General features: G+C 45.3%; 1 long non-coding RNA gene across 2 annotated transcripts in view; it reads left to right on the top strand.

Annotated features, from left to right (window-relative positions):
* The window catches only part of LOC142830305 (uncharacterized), a 353,914-nt gene that overhangs the window by 7,849 nt on the left and 322,540 nt on the right, over positions 1-23,525 (top strand). Inside the window, exons 3-4 of one of the 2 annotated variants that reach the window (XR_012905464.1) lie at positions 10,999-11,067; positions 13,094-13,235. The exons of the other annotated variant lie outside the window; for it this stretch is intronic. This is a non-coding gene — a long non-coding RNA (uncharacterized LOC142830305). Of the gene's footprint in view, positions 1-10,998; positions 11,068-13,093; positions 13,236-23,525 lie in introns of those variants that run through there. 2 annotated transcript variants of the gene reach the window in all.

Here is a 23,525-nt window from a genome sequence, read left to right as displayed (position 1 = left end):
TTCTTGTGTTTGAATCACCTTCCCCCCCCCCCCCCCCCCCCGCTCCCAAGGACACGTATGGAAGAACATGCCTTTGCTAGATAACTGAAATTAGAGCTGGTCAAATAGGATTTACAGAATATACAACTTGTTAAATTTGGCTTTATGACGTATTCACGAAACAGCCCCGTTCTCTTTCAAACCCATTCAGTATTCTAAGGTCACAAGGAAATAAAGCAGTTTATTATTATTCATGAAGAAGTATCTGATGTTGGTATCCAAGCTTTAAAATGGTTACCCAAGATACCAGAGGATCAAACACAGGTGTTCCGTTTCAGATTTGACTAAATATGTATTTGATGCTGAATCCTTCTGTTGATCAAATTATGTAAACCAGTTGCTTTTCTCTTTAGCTTGCATCTTTAAATTTTTCTTTCAAGTTTTTTTCCTCTCCACAACCAGGAGAACTTAGAAACTTATCATAATTCTAATTAATGATTAACTAAGGTTCTCACAAAACAATACAGTTCCAGGCCAACCATTTTAAGAAAAACACCAAATGTCATAAGAGTCATGACAAATACACACAAATTGGGCAAGTAGGCTGTATTCCAGGAATATGTCTGATTCTCCCTCTTATAGCTATAAGCCCCTAATTCCCCAAGAACTAACCTGGCAATGCTATGTTGTTTTTCATTTTATCTCATGGTATCAGTGACTGGATAAGAATTTGGGGCTAAACTTTGTGCTTGAATGTGTGTATCTGTGTTCATGCATTTGAATTCAAGAATAGACACTGGCCAATTGATTACTTATAATGACACCTTTTCCACTATATTTCTACACTTTAATTCTATTAGCAGTGGTCTGGGGAGGAAATGAAATTGAAGTCCAAATAACAAATGTAGGTAGAGCTGACTCCACAAACGTGTGCAACACATAACTATGTGCATCCAAGCCAAGTATTCGGATATAAGAGGGCAGGGAGTAAAGTGTAATCTGCTGTGTCTCCTGTGAGATGCTGTAGAAATGGCTGTGGCGAAGCTCCATATTCTTGGGCTAAGAGATGGGGAGCACTCATTAAATTTTCATCCCTAGAAGAATTTTCCTTACACAACACATCCATAAAAGCGTAATATTTGACCTTTGATGTTTTAAGTATCACAGACAATGCATCATAGGCTAGTCCCTTTCTGCTAAACATTTCTTATTTAATGGTACTACTACAAAGAGAGAGGGCTTCCTTTTGTTTCACTGCTTTGCCACCTCCAGCAAGGTCCAAGATTTATAAATGATTTATAAAGGCCGATGAATAGTTTATTAAAATCTGTAAGAGTCCTTTTGTCCATTGTTACTGTACTGTTAGTGACAATCAATAGTTACTACTACTGGAATTGCATCAAGTATTTTGATGTATAGTATGTTTTAGCCCTCCAGTTTCAATGGCTGGAGAATTACTTCTATATGCAGCTGTTCTCCCTGAGGCATGACCACCTGCCTCCTTATGACAAAAGAAAACATTGTTGAAGCCGTGCCAAGTATATTGCAATAATAATGATCTTTGCACAGATCCTTACTAGTTTATAAAATGATTCATTCCAGACAGTGCCATTGTTGTCAGACAAAGTTTTGTGTCCATGGAATAGTGAAGTTCCCAGTGTTTTCTAGCTGTCTGTTTTGTGCCCCGGATTCCAAGAGATGAACAGTAGCATTCCCATTAAACGGTAGCAGATAACTCAAACCAAATCTATGTGGTAAATCTGCTTTCAAGCACCTGGTGCATTTTCTCTAATGAAGCCTTTTTCTCTCCATGATATGAATCCATTAGACACTGGGAAGCTTGAGTATGTAAAATATTTTGTTTATCTGGCTCTCCTCAAAGGTACTGTCTGTCATCATAGATGTCTGTAGTAAATATAGCAACAGTATTGCTGGAAGAGGGCATAATGTAATAGGCAATTAGATTTATCGCAAGCATAAACTGTAAAGCTTCTAATAACCATAATTCCTACCTTCAGTTGTAATACCAGTATTAAAGTCTAGTTTTCCCAAGTATTTTGTTTTTCTAAAGATGTCTTGACTGTAACGTCAGTTGTTTTGCCTTCATTACAGTACCTCCAGTTTGAAAGCAAAAAGAGCATGTCCAGTGTAGAAAAAAAAAGGTGCACAATATACAAAGCCAGCAATTCAAATGGACAAATAGGGAGTCAACAATTAACCTGTCAGACCCAAAAGGAAGCATATATGAGAAGCCAAATCTGCACTGGGAAAGGAGGTAGAGCATGTGAGTGCACAGAATGCTAGGGTTGAAAAATATGAAATGTTATCATGTTTTGAACATAATTTCAAACCTCTTAGAAAAGCAACAACTGACTGGTAAAATAATAAAAAGAACAGGTAGTAGAAGGACTCTTATTAAAAGTAATTATATTTTATAAAATACATATTTAAAGAAACTCTTTAGAACTCCTTTAAAGAACAGTCCTCTGCTTCAACTGAGAGCAGTTCATTGTTGTTTGGGTTTATATCATCAACTGATCAAAACGCAGACCTGTCTGTAGTGATTGGTGGGTATTTCATGTTGGGTCTTGATACAAACTTAATTGTTTGCTAGACTGAGTAATTCTATGCTTTGCATACTCTGTGCAACTCTGTCTCGTGATAATTTTTACATCCTTTTGGTACTGCACTGGAGAAACTACTGTTAGGATTTTATTTCTTGTACTCCCTGTAAATGCACAAAAATGTTGTAGGCAGCAGAATGGCCATGCCTACAGACTTTCCAACTCAAATGAATATAAAGCAATTATTAATCATTTAGAGAAGCAGGTTCATTTTGAGGAACTGCAGACAATTAGTTTTATTCTATGTGTGCTATCATTGTAATTCAAGAATCAGAATCTGTTTATAGAATTTTGAAAACAAAACAAGGCTCAAGCATTGCACCTTTATAACAGGCTGAAAAAATGTAAATGTGTCTTTGCAAAGATATTACGTTGGGGTAGAGGATGGTAAATTTCAAAGTGTAAGGGATGATTGGAGGAGGTCAGGTGAGCACCCAAAATTTAAATGCTTATCTGAACCTTTTCAGCCCTACTCCCCACTTTCTGCACAGATCCTTCTTTCTCCTTTTCCCTGATCATAAATCTGTCTTCTCGACCTAGTGCAGCATCTCCTCCCTACAATTTGTGACAAACACTGAATTTCTCTGCTCATAACCTACAGAGTTCAAGTCATTTTTCTCACACTTTCACATTCCTGGCACCACCCTACACCTAAAACAAGCTATGACTTTACCACCTTTGATATGCCCATCATACAGACTCAGCCCTTTTCAGATTCTTGTTGTGCCTGGTGTTAGCTCTTGTGACAGAGTACACTGCTATTTTCCTGAGAGGAAAGCACCCGAATTAGCAAAAGATTAGACTGGCCAAGTTTAACCTGAGTGTATGTTGCTCATACCTCTAAAGCAAAGACTAGAGATATGCTACATGCCACGGTTACATCACTGAATTCACTAGCTACAGTGGGTGGGTGAGATTCTGTGGCCTACAATGTACAGTTCAGACTAGATGATCATGGTGGTCCTCTCTGGCCTTAAACTCTATGAACTCAGAGACTGGGTTCTGCAGTTCTGGGGACAATGTCTGATGGAAAGGGTTTGTTGGAGGTCTCAGGGAGGAAGATATGTGTTCTGGGTCCCCAGAGAGAATGTTTTTGTAGAAACACAGTGGAAAAGATTAGTGGTGGTGAAGTGTTCATCTGAACTACTCCTAACCTTAAAACAGTTTTGAGGGAAAGAATTTAGGCTTAAGACAAAAAGGGAGGGTAAAGAATGAAGAGATTTATATTCCTCACTCTGTGGCAGAGCTTATTGTGAGGTTGAGGGCATATCCCCTTAACTTTATTTTGCTTTTATTCCCTCTTCCCTAAAATGGGGATAATATTTACCTACCACAGAGCTGTGGGACTTTCTGAGCTCTACAGTTGCAAGATAATATATAAATACAAATTATTATTATTTTTGAACCAGCTCAACAATTATAAACTTGAATTATTCTTGTACTAAATATCTTTGTTAAATGTCACTTTTCCTGGATAGTATACAAATATTAAAGGATGATAGATCTCTACTGCATTGCTATGTTTTATGCCAAAGCTTGCTCTTTGAAAGAGACAGCAGGATATTGGCTGTGGGATGGACAAGATGACTTTTTAATAGATCTCTTCTTTCTCTGGTTCAGATGATTTTGATTAATAGATTGGTCCCATCTGGTTTCATTCAGATCATCTAGTCTAAACTCCTACGTAACATGGGCTATTGAATTTCACCCACTAATTTTTGCCATCAGCTCAATATTTTGATTGAACTAAAGCATATTTTAAAGAAAGATTTCCAATCCTGATTTTAACAACTCCAAGTGATGGAGCATCTACCACCTCCCTGAGTAAGCTATTCCAGTGGTTAATTACTCTTATTGTTTTTTAAAAGCATTGTTTGAACTCTTTAGAGTTTGAACAACTTTTAGCTATAGGATCTTGTTTTGCCTTTGATAGATTAAACAGCTGTCTGCCAACAGATAAATATTTAGACCAGTATCAAATTTGCCTTTATTCTTCCCTTGGATAAGCTAAATAGACTAAGCTCCTTAAAGCTCTCATTTTGAGACATTTTCCAGAACTTGAATCATTCTTACAACTCTTCTGGGCCCCCTTCAATTTTGCAATATGGGGATTCTAGAACTAGGCACAGTATTCCTCAAAATATGGCATTGAGATCTCTAGAAGTAATATCCTCTCTCTACCTTGGTACAGTGTTTCTCCGTTTGTACTTCTGTGATGGGATTCCTGGGGTACCACTTGGAAATGGGTTGCTTTGTGTGCCCTTTGCTCTCAGCCTGGGCTATCACTCACAGTGCTTTGCTAGTGAAAAGCAGCAACCCTTCTGGGCACTGTTATCACTCAGTGTAACAACATATGGAGTCCCACAACCACCTAAACTGCTCCCTGATCAGAAGTCTTATCTCACAGAGAAAGTCATGGGAAAATCTCCCACACCTCTTACCTTGCACTTCAGAACTGTACCATCTTGTCCTGGTCAGAAGTCTGGTAAGTTCATTATCCAGTTCACCTCTTCCCTCAATGTGGAGAAGACACACATGAGTCTTTGTAAACTGAGCTGATTTCTTAAGCACTTCAAATAGACCACCCTGTTTTAGGTAAGATATACAACACATTTTTAACTACAGGCAGATTTTAAGTGATAAGTGGTAAACACAAAAGGTGAGGGATAATCACCGAAGAAAATAAAAGATAAGCATGCAGGCTAATTCACAAACCTTATTAGATTATGCAGTATTTGGCTCAAGAAATTTTTCTCAACCCAGTTGGATTTTATAGATAGGTTACAGTTCTTAACACACAGGTTTCCCCCTAAGCCTCCGATCAGTCTCCTGCCTTCAAGTCTTTGTCTTCCCAGCATTTTTGTTGCTTCCACCGTAGGTGAAGAAGGAGAAAGGGGACAGTGGCATTATGCTTTCACCATGGGTGGTGGATGACCCATAGCTTAGAGAGGCAAATCCCTTAGCCCCACCCCTTCTGTTGAAGCCCAGCCCTCTCACTGTGACTACTGTTGTCCTCTGCCCAGTCCTCCTGCAATGGCACCATTGGCCACTGTCCTCGGATAGTGTGGCCTGGGAGCTCCAGGGAATGGGCGGGTGGGACAGCTGCAACCTGTCCCAGCCAGTGGATGATGCAGCTGCAGCCTGCCCCTGGAGCTCTGATAGGCAGCCCAGCCCTAGACCCCACTGGCCCCCGAGTGCCAGAGATGAGAGCCAGGAGGAATAGCTCCAGCATCCCTGTGACATATCTGCCAGACTCATACAGAAAGTCCTGGCCCCTCCCCCTGAGGCAGGCCCTGGTGGGCTTTGCTGAGTAACTGAGTCAAGCAATCCCCCATTGTGTGCTGCTTTGCTTATGGAGTTGTGAATCCCTTGTTTACAGCTCCCTTGCTGGAGTGGATCACAACCTTTTGTTATCATGGGGGAAATAGCATCAGAGACTCTCAAATGTGCACCATATTTCAGTAACAACAATACAGCAACATTTCATAATTTCATAGGTGTTATGGATATATATGTATTAGGACAGTGCAGTAGGTTTCAGTAGATCATGTCTTCTCATGTATCTTGCCTGGCAAGCTTTGTATTAAATATACTGTAATTATAAGCAGGGCTGAATATGTGAGTTCGAGGTGCTGCTTTGAGGTAAAGAGTGCCAAAATGACCAAAGACTATTTGAGCCCTCTTCACCATTGCATTGCACTGAGAGCTCATGTTCAGTGGGTTACCTACCATAACCCCATAGACTGACAGTCAGGCCGTGTCCACACTCAGGGGTTCTTTCGAAAAAAGTAGCCTTTTTTCGAAAGAACTTCCCCTGCGTCCAGACTCAAGCCGCGTTCTTTCGAAATTAAATCGAAAGAACGCGGCTTTTCTTTTGACGGCGGTAAACCTCGTTTCACGAGGAAGAACGCCTTTTTCGAGGGAGATCCGTCGAAAGAACGTGAGTCTGGACGGGGGGAGCCCTTTCTTTCGAAATTATTGGCCTCCAGGAAGAAGCCCTAGTGGACAATCTGGGCCATGGGTTGCACGTCTGTGGTTCCTGGCTGCAGCCATTCCTTAAAGGGACAGGCGCACCCTCACAGACACTTGTTGCAGACAAGGAGCCAGAGCACACGGCGACCTTGCTGCAGCATGTCACAGCCCCAAGAGCGTCCTGGCCCTTCCACAGAGCCTTCTGGGGACCCAGCCAAGGGCTCCAAGCGCCGGACACCATCCTGGTCCGGCGCTGAGATCAAGAGCCTGCTGGAGCTGTGGGGAGAGGAGGAGGCCTTACAGGCCCTCAAAAGCCGGCGGCGAAATGCCGAAATTTATGGCCGCATGGCTGAAGCCCTGGCCCAGAAGGGCCACTACCCCCGCACCCAGGACCAGGTGCGCTCCAAGGTAAAGGAGCTGCGGCAGGGCTACGCCAAAGCCAGGGAGGAGAGCTCCCGGTCTGGGGCAGTCCCCCACTACTGCCCCTACTACCCAGAGCTGGACCAGATCCTGGGTGGCAGTGCAGAAGCACGCACACCACGGAGGTTCGTGCAGTCCGGACTGGCAGACCCGGTGGTGGACACTCCAGAGCGGGAGCTACAGCAGTCTGGAGACGGGGACATGGGCCCAGAGGAGGAGGACAGCGAGGAGACGGCGACCCTCACCCTGGAGCCAGTCACCCAGACCTCTGAGGCCTCCCAGGCGTCATCTGGCGCGGGAGAGGAAGCAGCAGGTGAGTACAGTGAGTTTGTGTCACACCCGGGGGGGGGGGAGGTAGGTGGGTGCACAGTGGGTGATGCACAAGGGAAACCTGTCATGCTCAGGCTGATGCCCAGGTCACACACACACACACACACACAGTGTGACCTTCAGAATGTCTGCTTCCCCTGTCTCAAGGGAGAGGGCATGCCCTTTTGGACAGCTGTTGCACACATGACTGATTGTGATAGAAATGTAGCCGTGTTACTCTGATCTGAGGAAGTGGGTCTGGCCCTGGAAAGCTCATCCCCTAATAAACCATCCTGTTAGTATTTTAAGTGCTACAGAGTCCAGCTCCCCAGCCCCTCTCTCCCCCTGGCCCTCCTCTCCCCCAGGCTTCCACATCCCAAGAGCCCCCCAGCAGCCAGCCAACCGACAGGTGCATCACCCGATCCCGTAGCCGGGGAGCACCCCAAACACGAGGCCCAGGCAGGAAAGGGAAATCTGCCAAGCCCCGTTCAACCTGATCCCCTTCCCCCCTCCAGGATTCCAGTCCCCTTCCCCCCTCCAGGTTTCCAGTCCCCTTCCCCCCTCCAGGTTTCAATCACCCCCATCACCCCACTTATTAAGCACAAACAAAGGGTTAAAGGAACTGTTTGTTTATTGTATATAGTTTGGCAACAACAAAAATGAAAATTTTTTTTGTTATTTTGCCACATTGTTTGATAATATGTACAAAATTATAAATAAGTAAAGAGAACATTTTATTTTGAAACACACCCTGGTGTAAGTGATGTGTCCAAACTGGGTCAGGAGATGGGTTGTGGAGGGAAGCTTCTATTGGGGGCCAGGGCCCAGTCCCCAGGCAGAAGCCCCTCAGTGCACTCAGTGGCCTCCACTGAAGAATTGCTCCCGGAGGGCCTCCCGGATGCCAACTGCAGACCGGTGAGCCTGGCAGATGGCAGCTGTCCGGGGCTGGGCAAAGAGCCTCTCCTGGGCATCAGCAGCTCTCCCCCACCCTGGTAGGAAGGCCTCCCCTTTCCTCTCCACAAGGTTATGGAGGACGCAACACGCGGCCACCACCTCGGGGATGTTGGTCTCCCCCATGTCGAGGCGTGTGAGCAAGCACCGGAATCTGCCCTTTAAACGGCCAAACGCACATTCCACCTGGTTGCGAGCCCGGTTAAGGCGAGCATTAAACTGCTCCTTGCTCGCATCCAGCTGGCCGGTGTAGGGCTTCATCAGCCACGGCATCAGGGGATAGGCGGCATCAGCCACTATGCACACCGGCATGTGCACATCCCCAACCGCAAACTGGCGATGGGGAAAAAAATGTTCCTGCCTGAAGCCTCCAGTACAGGTACGAGTTTCTGAAGATGCGGGCATCGTGTGCCCGCCCTGACCACCCAACACAAATGTCCGAAAACTGTCCACGATGGTCGACCAGGGCCTGGAGGACCATAGAAAAGTAGCCCTTTCGATTGATGAATTGGGCTGCTCGATGGGGCGGTGCACGGATGGCAATGTGTGTCCCATCGAGCGCTCCTCCGCAATTGGGGAAGCCGAGGGCAGCAAAGCCGGCCATGACGCTGTCCAGATCCGGTAGACAGATGAGCCTGTTGAGCAGCTCCGAATTGATGGCCCTCACCACCTGCAGAACGAGACAGACAACAAAGTGTTAGAAGGGGTGCCTTATGTCTTAGGAGGAGAACCCACCGCCCACCTTCCCTCTCAAACAAACAGCCCGGGAATCCCCTCCTCAGAACCCCCCCCCCCCCACAATTCAGGGTGAGTGGAGGAGCTCCCTCCCACTCCCACTCCCACTCCACTTGGCCCTTCCTGACAGTCTCCCTTCCCCCCACCCCAAACTGTGACTGTCCCCAGACAATGACTTACCTCCATCAAGACGGCCCCGACAGTAGATCTCCCCACGCCAAATTGGTGTCCCACGGAGCGGTAGCTGTCGGGGGTTGCCAGCTTCCAGAGGGCAATGGCGACCCTCTTTTCCAGGGGGATGGCGGGCCGCAGGTGGGTGTCTTGCCGTTGCAGAGCAGGGGCGAGCCAGGTACAGAGCTCCTGGAAAGTGGTCTTTCTCATGCGGAAGTTCCGTAGCCAGTCTTGGTCATCCCAGATCTCCATCACGAGCCGGTCCCACCATTCAGAGCTGGTGTCAAACCTCCGAACACGCCTGTCCACGAAAAAGTTCGGAGGCAAGGGCAGTGTGGCTGCCGGACGGGGGAACCCCTCGTCCCTCTGGTCTGGGTCCAGCTCGGGAAGGAGCCTCATGATTGTCTCACGAAGATGCAGCAACAGCTGCAGTATGGTGGTGTGGGGCCATCGCCTGCCCAGGGGCAGCTCTGGCTCCATGCCAAAAATAAGGGTCTGCAAGCAGAAAAACCTCAAAAGAAAAAAGCTGCTGGGGTGTCCCAGGAAGCTGAGCACTCCAAAGCAGCACTGCAATGCCTTGCAAAATTCCTCAAGGGACAGCAAAGGCAGCTGCAGGAGCAGAGCAACGGGTGTTCAGGAGTGTCCCTCTCACCACGCGTCTCTGCAAGGGGCAGGCAGGCAGCACCCGGAAGGAAATGCTGCCCCCATGCCCTGGCAGAAGCAGTTCCGGGTAGCTTTCAATTTCGAAAGAGCGTCCAGCAGTCTGGACGCTCTTTTTCGAAATAGTGGATCGATCTTTCGATCCGCGCATTGTAGTCTAGATGCACTCTTTCGAAAGAGCCTCTTTCGAAAGAGCCTCTTTCGAAAGAGGCTCTTTCGAAAGAAGCCTGCAGTCTAGACACAGCCTCAGAGCTTTTCAGGATAAAGTCCTGTGAACTATATTTTTTTGTTCCAGAGTATTACCTAAATTTGGTTGTGTTAAAACTCAACCATCTTACTAAGTGATCCAGATAAGTGGTACAAAAGATGTGTCCTCTTCATTATTTATCATCCCATTGATCACTGTCATCTCCAAAGTCTATCAGCAGTGATTTAAAATTTTTCCACTAAAATTATTGCATTATCATTGGACCTACAACATATCTTTGCAGAACTTCACTAGAAACATCTCCACCTGATGAATCCCTGTTAATCATGATGTGATAAGATGTAACAGTTAGCCAGTTGAATCAATTAATTATGTGCCATATTGAATTTGCATAGTGCTAATATTTTAATTAGTACTAAGTCAAACAACAAACAGAAGTCTAAATATGTTATCAATCAAGTCTGTAATCTCATCAGAGAATTTTGTCTCTGAGACCTATTTCCTATAAAACCATGTTGATTGACATAAATTACAATGCCACTATTTATTGACTGAGTCTCCTATAATTTGTTCCACTATTTTATCAGGCTAGATCAGTGTTTCCCAACTGGGATTCCATGGAAGCCCAGGGTTCCGCAGACCATCATCAGGGGTTTAGCGAGAAATCATGGAATAAATAATGCTGGGCGGGGCCTGAAGCCTCTGTCATGGCCTTCACCTCCCGCCCTGGCACTTGGCTGACTTCTGCGCCACTCAGCCCGGGGGGGGAGGGGGAGGGGGCAAAACCACTGTCAACTTTTTCTGGCCAAGCAAACGTTTTCATAGGTAGGGGTTCCTCAAGATATAAAAAATTATTTTAGGGGTTCCTCCATGGGAAAAAGGTTGGGAATCACTGGGCTAGATAAACTATAATTACCCTGGTTATGCCATCTCATAATTTTAAATTTCACAACATTGGTTTTTCTCTAGTTCCCTGGATCCTTCCCCGGTTTCCAAGTTCACTTGGGCTGCATCTTAATTCTAATCTGATTCTTCAAGGTACTTATGCTCAGATCTTCAAAAGCATTATTTAGGTACCTAATTCTTATAGACTTCAATAGGAGTTGAGGACCCTTGCCACTTGGCTAGATTGGTCTGTGGGTATGTCTACACTTGCAGCCTAATTCGAACTAGGGCTGCAAATGTAGGCATTCGGAATTGCAAATCAAGCCTGGGATTTAAATATTCTGCGCTTGATTTGCATCTTCCCAGCCGGGCGCCAGTTTTGAAATTTACAAGCCCAAAGTAACTGCCTGCATCTACCCGCGGCGGTGACACAGGCGTTCGAAATAAAGTCCTAGTTCGAACTACCTGTTAAACCTCATTGCAGGAGGAATAACAGGTAGTTGAACTAGGGCTTTATTTCGAACGCCAGTTTCACTGCCGCGTGTAGACACTGGCAGTTACTTCAGGATTGTAAATTTTAAAAAAAAATGATGCCCGGCTGGTAACATGCAAATCAAGTGCGGGACTTTGCAATTCCAAATGCCTACATTTGCAGCCCTAGTTTGAATTAATCTGCAAGTGTAGACATACCATGTGACTGTGTAGTGTGGCTTGATTTTTTTTTTTTTAGTTTCTCTTTATGTGTTTCATTTTGCATTTTGTCACTTACACCACATATCTCTTAGCTGGAAATCATAAGCATGTAATGTATGCCATGTGCTCACTGGATTTTGTATGTTGTAAAGGAAATAATCTCTAATATGAATATTTCAGCACTACATGCAGTAATAGAAATGATTGAGATGTCTGTGGGTAACTGGAAAGCTAACATTTAAAATGTTCTTTTCAGTTTGTATGCCTTCAAATGGCTTCTGAATGAGTTTTCTTCAGATGATTGCTTCTAAGAATCTAACTGTAACATTGAAGTGACACTTTATATCACATATTTTTAATTTTAAGGTATGGCAGGAAAAAGGTAATTGAGCTCAATACGAAATCTATAGGCCTTAAGAGAAAAAGAACAAGGAATAACAAATTCGTTCATAGTCTGCATAACTACTGATAGTAGAAATCTATCTCATGGAAAAGAGCATAAACATTCTGTCACCATTCCAGGTGGTGAACACTCACTGACATCAGTGGGGAATGTTATATAAAAATGAATGACTGAATTTGACTCATGGGCCAAATCCAGTCCAGGTGTTAAGGATATTAATAGAATTATACCACTAATAAATCTGGCCCATAATAGGTAGTTCATCAGAGTTAAATTCTGCCACCTTTATATGTGCAAAATTCCTTTTGGCCAGGTATACACTAGAAATTTGTGCTAGGATGTCAATGGTTTGTGGAAAGAGAGGAAGCTAGGGTTGTATTTTAGACCATCAAAGGTCATGATATAGATACAATTATACTGACATTAAAGTGTCTGTTTTTGGTGTGTGGTTTGGTGGGTTTTTGGAGTTTTTTTGTATAGCTTATTTTGCTTGCAAAACAAATACAAGCGATATGGGTAAAAGCACTTTGCTGGCATAAGATCCACCTAGACTAGGAGGGATTTACTGGTACAGCTATGTATTGGCAAAACCCTTATATGTAGATGAGACCATCAGTGGTATTCAGTGGGAGTTTTGTTGGATTATAAACTAAAGGGGCAGATCTTTAGCTGGTGTAAAGTGACTTTTTTGCTCTAGTGACTTTTATGGCACCATGGTAATTTATACTAGCTAAAAGTCTTCCAACTGTCCTGCTCTGCCCTGAGAATAACGGTCCATGACTGTTTGAAATAAACCTGCTTCCAGTTAAATAATTTTCACCTTTTGAGGCAAAACCTGGTGTTTGACTTTTCAAATTTCTAACATGTTCCTATGCAAGGCCCCGAAAAAGGAATGCTCTTATATTCCTGGTATCAGCTTTCTCCAATGGTGTATTGCCTCCTGATCCTGGCTGCTTGGTCAGTTAGTGTTTTCTACACCTGCAGCTTGTATGCAAAGGTTTGAAAATAACCCAGCCTGCCTTAAGAGGGCTACCTCTCTCTCATCCTTTCCTTTCAATAATGCAGCCACTGACTCTGTTGCAGGGGCTCCTGCAGTGGCGAAGAGAACAAAATCCATCTTCGATTGTGTGATTGGTTTCCTTGAGCGCTGATTGGGCTCTTTGCATCCATGATTATTAATTACTGTCAGGCCAATGTTTTCAATGATTAATTGACCTCATCTAGTTAAAACAATAAAGGCCATTTAATAAGCACAACACAAATGAAAAGGAGTACTCTTGTCTATATTTCTGAATGATCTTGGGTGATATGACCTACCTAAACCTAGTGGGAAAGCACTGACATGCACTAGCAATTTTGGCAGCTATAAAACTGCCAAACAATTTCTGTTCCTTGTTGCTGAACACTCTGTACAAGCCAATTAACTGTTTACTTTTAAAGAGGTAACCACTTGATTTTGGCAAGCAAGTGCCTTGATTTTGCTCTCAATTAAGCTCTGAATCTTCTACGTAAGGGCCAGATCCTCTTGGGCTTTGCAGGGAAGTATAAATGTCACTTCTCTGTGCCAGATGGATTTCCTGCACTGGAGGAAGAAGAGTCTGAGAGACAGGTTGCTGCCACTTCCCTTCCTCTAAATTTCTACCAAGGGATTTGGGTCAGATTTACTTGAAAGTCTGGGGCAAGGCATTGAATTGAGGCATCCTCCAACACCATTCTTCATCCCCAAATCCTTGACAATATCAATCGCTTTTTAGACACCGGCCATCTCTTCTGTGTGCAGGAGGTTGTGACTATGTTCCAATGCAACAAACTCCTTCCCTGGTGGTTACCTGCCTTCTCGCTCTATTCCTCCTCCAAAGGAGTCAACTGTTTGAACATTGATATTTTTTTTATAGCTAAAGGGATGTTTTTGTGTTTCCTGTGGTGTATGGCATCCCCTCACTGTGCCACACATACATGCCCTAAATGCATGTCATATATACCACACTTTTTTCCAGTTTTTCATTAGGATCTCTTTCTGTGTCTCTGCTCTGTTCTCCTCTCCCCACCACCACACACACACACAGACTCTGTATTTATTTTTAACACTTTATCTTTAGTATCTCTTTCTTTGCCCCATTTTTCTCTACTTCCTGATTTTTACTGTCTGAACTGGAATGGAAATTCAATAATGTTCAAGTCTAACTTCAAAACCCATGATACTTGGGGCAGGTTGAAATTCTGTTGTCTTATTCCTAGTTTGTAGCAATGTCACAGTCATTAACAGGCCAGAGTTCTGGATTACTGTGGCATGTACCTGTCTCAGCCATTTGTTTCAGCCTGTGTGTTTCTGTTTTTCTTCTGTGTGTACACAATAAAGTTATTCCCAAGATCATATGTAGCATTTTATTATTTTTAAATATTATACTGTCCTCTCTATTACTTGTATAGGTTTACCCCTCCCTTACAATATAAAAGAGTAAATAAATTGAGTGACCCATTGTGACGAGGTGTGCATACCCCACACTGAATCAGGTGGGGTTAAAACCCTCTGGGTGGAGGAAGTCCCACCACTCAATCCAGATAGGGCATGCTCCAAATGCTGGGGCAGCATAAAAGGCAATAGGGTAGCTCAGTCTGGGTGGGCCACCAAAGGAGAAGGATGTCCATCAGGAGTACCAGAGCTGTGCCAACCAGAGATTCAGACGGTGAGACCCAGAGACCCAGAAGACCACCACAAGCTTCCAGAACCAAAGGAGCCCCAGGGAGAGGCAACTGCAGGGGAACCCCAGGATCTAGAGACCTCCTGGAATGGATCTGCGCCAGGGCTGCTAGGAAGTAACCCAGAGTATGTCTACACTAGCCCCCTAGTTCGAACAAGGGAGGCTAATGTAGGCATTCGAAGTTGCAAATCAAGCCCGGGATTTAAATATCCCGCGCTTGATTTGCATGTTCCCCGCTGGTCGCCATTTTTGGAAATTTACAAGTCCAGACTAACTGCCCGTGTCTACACGCGGTAGGGACCCGGTATTTCGAATTAAAGCCCCTAAATCAAACTACCTGTTAAACCTCCTTGCAGAGAAGGCAGCCGGCATCCCGAAACCTGATTCTTGAAACCTGAGAATGGGGTGTGCTTACCCCACGACACATGGTGGAGAATGTGGGCAACACCCAGGACCTGCTGAGAGGTCCAGATACAGAGAGAGTGGGACTGGGGAGCCTCGCTTTGTCCCTGTAGTTTGGCAAATAAATGGAGATGGAGAAATTCCTACAGTGGATGGTGGAAAACCAGCAGCAGCAAGTAACCCAGCACCAACAGCAGCAGGCACAGCTGGTACAGCAGCTAACCCACAAACACCAGGTGCAAATGGTGCAACAGCAGGAGCAACAACAGCAGCTGTTCCGGGAGCTGACTACCCAGCAGGAAGGCCTGCTTCGACCAGTAGCTGTGCTGATACCAAGCTGTGATGTCCACCAAGCCCCATTGCTACAGGTGCTGGAGTAGGATTGCCCATTCAGCTAACAAGGTTAGCTGGGGATGACCCCGAGGCATTTTTAGTAACCTTTGAATGGGTCTCTAGGGCTTCTCACTGGCCCCAGGAACACTGGGCTACCATATTGCCCCCTTACCTAATGGGACCAGCGCAGACTGCATATCACAGCCTAGCTGTGTATCCACAGGGGAAGGCAGCCATTTTAGACAGTACGGGCTCGTCTACACTGGCCTCTTTTCCGAAAGGGGCATGTTAATTTCACAGGTCGTAATAGGGAAATCTGCGGGGGATTTAAATATCCCCCGCGGCATTTAAATAAAAATGTCCGCCGCTTTTTTCCGGCTTTTAAAAAAGCCGGAAAAGAGCGTCTACACTGGCCCCGATCCTCCGGAAAAAAGCCCTTTTCCGGAGGATCTCTTATTTCTACTTTGAAGCCGGAAAAAAGCGGCGGACATTTTTATTTAAATGCCGCGGGGGATATTTAAATCCCCCGCGGATTTCCCTATTACAACCTGTGAAATTAACATGCCCCTTTTGGAAAAGGGGCCAGTGTAGACGTAGCCTACTGGTATCAGCCCAGAAACTTAGCTGTATACGCTGCATAAAGAAGAGTATCCTACTGGGCATGTCACCCAAAAAATCAGGGACCACTACTGGGTGGGGCTGAACCCAGAGGGCTAACCAGATCCCAAATTACAGAGACAGTAGCCCTGGAGCAATTCATACAGGTACTCCTTCCAGGAGCCAAGGAGTAGGTCCAAAGACATTGGCCATGCTGACAGCAGTGGTAACCTTAATGGAGGATTACCTAGCAGCAGGAGAAACCAGAGCCTGGTATTGGCAATCGGAGAGCCCAAAGAGACAAGAATGTCTGGGGAGAGGGAAATCACAGGCTACGTCTAGACTACATCCCTTTTTCATAAAAGGGATGTAAATTAAACGTATCGCAATTGCTAATGAAGTGAGGATTTAAATCTCCCCTGCTTCATTAGCATAAAATGGTTGCCGCTTTTTTTCCGCACAGAGCTTTGCCGGAAAAAAGCACCAGTCTAGACGCTGTTCTTGCGGAAAATAAAGCCTTTTCCAAAAGATTCCTTATCCCTTATTTCCTAGAGGGATAAGGAATCTTTCGGAAAAGGCTTTATTTTCTGCAAGATCGGCATCTAGACTGGCGCTTTTTCCGGTAAAGCTCTGTGCATAAAAAGAGCGGCAGCCATTTTTATGCTAATGAAGCGGGGGAGATTTAAATCCCTGCTTCATTAGCAATTGCGATATGTCTAATTTACATCCCTTTTACGAAAAAGGGATGTAGTCTAGACGTAGCCACAGAGAATGAAACTGGTGGGATCCCCACACATGTACTATACCCGGCAGACTCAGACACCTGGGACAGAACGCCAAAGAACTATGACCCTGAACATCACAGGGAAAGTAAGTCTGCCACAAGGGGAGAGAAGTCCACCCAAGGATGATTCGTGATCCATAGGCCCCAAGATTGTTGTTGGAAGTGCAGCCAAGGAGAACACTTCCAGAAAGATTGTCCACATGGACTGCAACTATGGACAGGTCTGGGTGGCTGGGCATTGGGCACGGGGACCCTAACTGAGAAAACTAGTGATCCCGGTAGCAGTGGAAGGCATGAAGACCACCACTCTGGTGGACTCAGGCTGCAGCCAGACTATTATATGGGAAGGCCTGGTACCGGACCTCCAGCTAGCTGAGGAGATGCTCAATTTCCAATATATCCATGCAGATGTGTGTCTCACCCAACTGCCTGGGTAAACATTGAGGTCTGGGGCTGGAAGGAGCTCCTCCTGGTAGGGGGTATCCCACCAGCTGACATACCCAGTGGTGTTAGGATGAGATTGGTCCATGTTTCAAGAGCTTGTAAGGGAGTGCGACTATTCCCCTATGAGAAAGTAGCAACCTGGGGATTCAGGAGGGAGGATGCTGGGGCTTCCCATGGAGACAGACCCCCAAGAAGGTCCGTCTAACCATCCAGGACCCACGAGAGACCTAGACCCAGACGCAAACATGCTGGAGGAGGATGTCCCGGTACAGCTGGAGAGGGATGTAGACTTCCTAAAGGGACAAAGGGAAAACCAAACCCTGAGCTGTGCTTGGGATCAGGTCAAGATCCACAACCCAGAGGAAACAAAGGAGGCAACACACCCACAAGGGCCACACTTTGAGAACCGGAAAGACCAACATTTTGGGTGGTGATGGACCCTAAGACACAGGAGGAGATATACCAGTTACTGGTCCCCGGAGGCTATGCTGAAGCCTCCTACATTTGGCTCACATCACCCCCAAGCAGGACACCTAGGTAAGGAAAAGACCCTTTAGCGAGTGGCACACAGTTCTTTTGGCTGGGCATACACCGAGAAGTCTACACCCAGGTCCTCCTCATATCTTTGCTGGTCATAAGTGTACTGTTTGAGTGAATCAGGATGGCCCTTGTCAGACCATTAGAGAAGAGCAAGACAGAAAATTGATTCATCCTGGTCACTGTAGATTATGTGACCAGGTATCTGGGGGCTGTGCTACTTCAAGCAGCAACTGTGACAAATATGGCAAATGAGTTAGTGAAGGTATTTGCTAGGGTGGGGATATCCAAAGAAATCTTGACTGATGAGGGTACCAACCTCTCCTCCAAGCTGATTGGTGAATTGTCAGCACATGCACATTCAAACCTTCCAGACAACAGCAGTCCCCAGGCAGTTGGACTCATGGAATGATTTAACAGCACCCTCAAATCAATGCTATGTAAGTTTGAAGAAGATGACCCACAGTATTGAGACACACTCCTACTAGTCCTATACTTTGCCACAAGAGAAGTTCCTCAAGCCTCAACAGGATTTTCTCCTTTTGAGCTTCTTTGTGGGAGACAACCTTGAGATATACTTCACTTATTAAGGGAGGACTGGAAGACTCAGGAGACTTGGGTGCTTGGCACCACCCAAAATGTGCTACGTTTTTGAGAGCGGCTTCAGACATTAGGTGCCTTTACACAAGGGAACCTAACACATGCTCAACAAGCATAAGAGAAACAGTATAACCGGGGGGGCTAGGGTGCCTAGCTTTGAGCCAGGTGACCGAGTATTGTTACTGTTAGCCAGGAACTTTGACTCTGTTGAGGGTAAGTGGCAGGACCCCTTTGAAGTGGTGCACCATGTGGGACCACCTTCTCTACATGCTTCAGCCTCTACCAGTTTATTACCATGCCATTTAGACTGCACGGGGCAGCTGCCATCTTCCAGAGACTAATGAACAAATTGCTGCAATCACACAACCAGTATGCGGCCACACATATAGAAATGTAATCGGCATCATTTCATATCTGACAGAAAATAACCTGGAGGCAATCACACAGAAAAGAATTCTTTCAAAGTATTGTACAGCAGCAATTTTTTTAGCTCAACATAAACTTTTTGGGCAACTATAATACATTGTAGATGACACTGCATGTCAATAAAATTGACTTAAGCATTTTGACTCAAATCCAAAATTAGACCAAAATTGGCATCACTAATATATGTTAATGAAAGGATGGAGACCTAATTTTACAAAGCAATAATGATTTATAATAGTTAACAAATGAAGCTTTTAAAGTCTTCTTATTGGCCTGTTAACATACTCTGTCTAGTATGTAAAGAAAGCTAACTTGAGCCTTCCCTAAATAGCAGAAATCAAGTTCTGAAAATTTTAAATCAAGAGGTTCATAGGGATAGTTGAAGAAGGGAGTAGAAAATAACTCACTAGGGAAGATTGGAAGAGATACACAGGAAGTTTGGACAGTACAGGGAAGGGAAACAGACAAGCCAACAGAAGAAGCAAGCTGACTTAAGAAGAAAGGCTATGTTTTGGGAAAAGAGAACCTGGACCCTACAGACAACCATGATTCTATCCCATAGAATGCTCTAGAGTGGTGAAGAATTTGAAGGGGAAAAAAAATGAAAGTAAGAGTTTATTTTTGTACAGAGACGTATATTTCTTGTGTGATTAACACATTATTGCTGTTTATTTAGAACTAGCAGAAATACCCGGCGTCGCCTGGGGAAAATATAGTAAAAGGTGTGATGAATGAACTACATCAATGACATTAACATAGTATATTTTATTGGAAATATTTTCTCTGATATATTACTTTAAGAAATTAACATAGCTAGTACTTTTTCTGTTATCGTAGGGAAAGGATCTCGTAGTTGCAGTTTAGGTGACATGCTTAACAGAAGAGTCCAGCAAAAGCCTATGATGAGGTGCTACTAAAAGCTAATTAGTGGCCCAATTGGGACTCTGGGGGAACCGATTTCAAGAGATAACCAATCCGGTTATTGAAGTTAGGAAATCAGGAGTATCAGTGCAAAATCTTGTGTTTCTATTATCAGGCGTTACTAAAAGCTAATTATCAGTGGTCCCAACTGAGGCTCTGGGGCAACCGGGGGACCTGATTTCGAGAGATAACCAATCCAGTTATTGAAGTTAGGAAATCAGTAGTATCCAAGCAAAATTTGGTGTTTCTAGCTCTTACTGTTTCAGAGATCTTTCAGGACAAACAAACAAACTAACTTTCGGAAATATTTATAAGACTAGCAGAAATACCTGGTGTCGCCTGCGGAAAATATAGTAAAAGGTGTGATGAATGAACTACATCAATTACATTACCATAGCAGATTTTATTGGAAATACTTTTCTCTGATATATTACTTTAAGAAATTAACATAGCTAGTGATGTGCTTACAAAATGACAAATCCCATAGGGTCTCTTTTCTCAATCCCCACAAATCAGGAAGGCCCATATTCCCTTAAAAACTCTATGCAAACCAATGCCTGCAGTCTCCTTGCCAGAAGCCCAAAGAAATGGAGAGAATGTCTCCTGGGCTCTGCAGCAGCAGCAAATCACTGATCCCCAAGTTGCTACTCCCCAAGTGCCTTCAGTGCATGGTCCATGGGGCAACCTGAATGGACTTCCTAGCAGTAGACAGACCAGCTGCATTGATCAGACAAAGCAAAACACCTTCAGACCAGGTGCAATGAGTGATATCTAGATCTGTGGTTACCATCCAGTGGATCGGGATCTACTGGTAGATCTTGGAGCCTCTGACAGGTGATCCTGACTGGTTTGGCCAAGAGGCTATTGAGTATCAGCACTTCATCTGCACCTCCCCCCTTCTGCTGCACAACTCCTGCCCTTTGCCTTGGAGCTGCCTCCCTCCACCCCTGGGAGCCTCCTGTTGTTCAGGGCAGGGGAGGGAGAAGAGGAGCACTGATGTCAAGCACTCTCCCACCCTGTATCCTATCTCCACAGAGCAGGCCGGGGGGCACAACAGGACTTGGGATGGAGTTTTCTGGTTGCTTTTGGGAGTGGTGCAGGGCCAGGGCAGGGGTGAGCCTGCCTTAGCCCCACTGCACCACCACTCAGGAGCCACCTGAGGTAAGCAGGGCCCAGTCGGAGCCCATGTCCTGAAACCCTACTCCAGTCATGAACCCTCTCCTGCCCCTCATACACCTGCATCCAAACATCCTCCCAGCCTGCACCTAGAACCCCTTCTTGCACCCAACTGCCTGCCCCAAGATCAGCTCAGAGCCCCTCTTGCACTCCAGATCCCTTAATTCAAGACTAGAGCCTGCACCCCAAACCGCTGCTCCAGCCTGGTGAAAGTGAAGGAGAATGGAGAAGAGAGGGAGGGAGGATGGAGTGAGCAGGGGCAGAGCCTTGGAGAAGGGGCACAAAGGAGGTGGGGGCAAGGGTATTTTGGTTTGAGGTAGAACTTGGGTTGCACTTAAATTCAAGAAGTGATCTCATGCGTAAAAAGGTTGGAGACCACTGATCTAGATGATCCGAACATGCACCTGAATGTACCTGTTCTAATGAGAGTAGGCTTTCTGGTGCACCGTGTCCTCCTCAGGCTCCACGGTGCTCAAAACCTTGTCCTCCTACCCACCTCCTCTTTGTACTGTGAGCTGACTCCTGCAAAGTGCATAATGCCCGTGGCACTTGCTGATAACGCACACAGCACTGCCAGGAGAACGCATGCAGGTCATAGGAGGGCAAGTGGTGGAATGGCTTGTTTGGGTGTGGGGGGAGGGAAGCAACTTTAATTTTCAGAAGGGATTCAGTCAGAGCCCGGCTGTGTGAAGATGTTGAGAGGCTGTGATAACTGGAGGCTTCTGCCAGCCATAATTAGCAAGGCTAGACTCCAGCCAGCATCAGCCACATTTGGGTCTGTCCTTGTGACCTGCTGGTGCCCTAGTATAGGGGAGGTTGCTGATTCTGTGCCCCACTGCAGCATCTCCCCCATTGGCTTTCCATTGATGGTGCTGCAGGTGCCCACGTGCTTTATCTTCTAGGATCTCATAGTTGCAGTTTGTGACACGCTTAACAGAAGAGTCCAGCAAATGCCTATGATCAGGCGTTATTAAAAGCTAATTATAAGTGGGCCCAATTGCGGCTTTGGGGGAACTGATTTTGAGATATAAGCAATCCAATGATTTAAGTTAGGGAATCAGGAATATCCGTTGAAAATGTTGTGTTTCTATGATCAGGTGCTACTAAAATCTAATTATCAGTGGGCCCAACTGGGGCTTTGGGGGAACCAATTTTGAGATATAACCAACCCAGTTATTTACGTTAGGAAATCAGTAGCGTCCATTCAAAATTTGGTGTTTCTAGCTCTTCCCATTTCGAAGATCTTTCGGGACAAACAAACTAACTTTTGTAAATATTTATAAGATTCTGTACAAAGTTTCTCTGTTTTATATTTTATACCTACGAGGTAGCTCTTTGAAAGGGGAGGCCAGAAGGCTCATGCCTTTGAGTGGTATTCTGGGAGAAGGGAGTGTAAGGAATGGGGAGTTATCTGGCAATTGGCCTTGGGTCCTAAGGCAGGTGGCTTTCAGTACTCCTTTCTGTGGAGAGGTAACAGACTACCACTTAGTGCCTAGGAACTGTGCCAGGGAGGCCCAGGGAACAAACAGTGCTGCTTTCTGTCCAGACCCAGGCAGGTGGGCCGACAACCACTGTGGGCCCTGGGGCAAGGTGTGGGCAAAGCCTGGCTCTGCATTCCCAGATGGGACAGGGCTGAGGGTAGAAGGGTCATGGCAAGGGCAATCAGCCCTTAGCACTTCCCAGATTATGGTGTGGTCCCCCCGACCCCGATCTCAGCTCTGCTTCCCTTTGAATCATTGGGTTCTGTAGCAACTGCCTTATTTACCCTCACTCTGTTGGTGCCACCCAGGGGCGTCCTTACAGTAAACATGGGATCCAGTGGCTGGCTCCCCTCTCAACAGTCTGCTGGGTTGCTAGCAGTAACAGCTTGACCTGCTCTGTGACAGAGGATTCACAGAATTAAACATAAAATGAATTCTCCAACCATTGGGGTCTGACCAATTTGCTTTTGTGGTGCCACTAGATTTTCAGTTTTCAATGAGTGGCAAAAATGCATGTTTCCAATACATAACTGTATTATTGAATTTGTGGGGATGCTGGAGATTTCAGAAGCTGGAGCTAATGGCTCAGGAGAGGGGTGAAGTGTGGATTAGGGTTTCAAGAAGTTTAGATAGATGTTTCTTTTAAAATGATTTTTGAGATATAGTAATGCTGTGGCTGGCAGGTAGCAGGTCTCAGAATCACAGACCTGGTTAAAACAGATGGGCATATAAGCATCCTACTTCCAAGTTCAGTGGAAGAAACAGTCATGCCCCTATGTATTCAGAACTGAGCTAGAGCTGAGCTGTTTGGTCTGAGAAATTCTTTGATTGCAAATGCTGGTACTCAGAGTTTGGTTTTGGCAAGCTATGTCTCTTTTTGGATTTGTCACTGAAAAATGCTACATTGGCACAGCTGGAGCGCTTCAGTGCAGGCATAACCTGTGCTGAAGGAAGAGGTTCTCCACTAGTGTAGGGAATCCACCTTCCCCAGAGGCAGTAGCTAGGTTGATGGATGGGGTAGGAGTTAGGTCAGCATAGCTGCATCTCTCAGGGGTATGTTTTTTCACACCACTGAAAGACATAGCTGCTGTGATGTAAGTTGCCAAAAAAAC

Source organism: Pelodiscus sinensis, chromosome 7, assembly GCF_049634645.1.
Source record: "Pelodiscus sinensis isolate JC-2024 chromosome 7, ASM4963464v1, whole genome shotgun sequence".
NCBI lineage: Eukaryota > Metazoa > Chordata > Testudines > Trionychidae > Pelodiscus > Pelodiscus sinensis.
The sequence above is the reverse complement of the archived record's forward strand: the minus strand, read 5'-3'. Positions and strand labels throughout refer to the sequence as shown.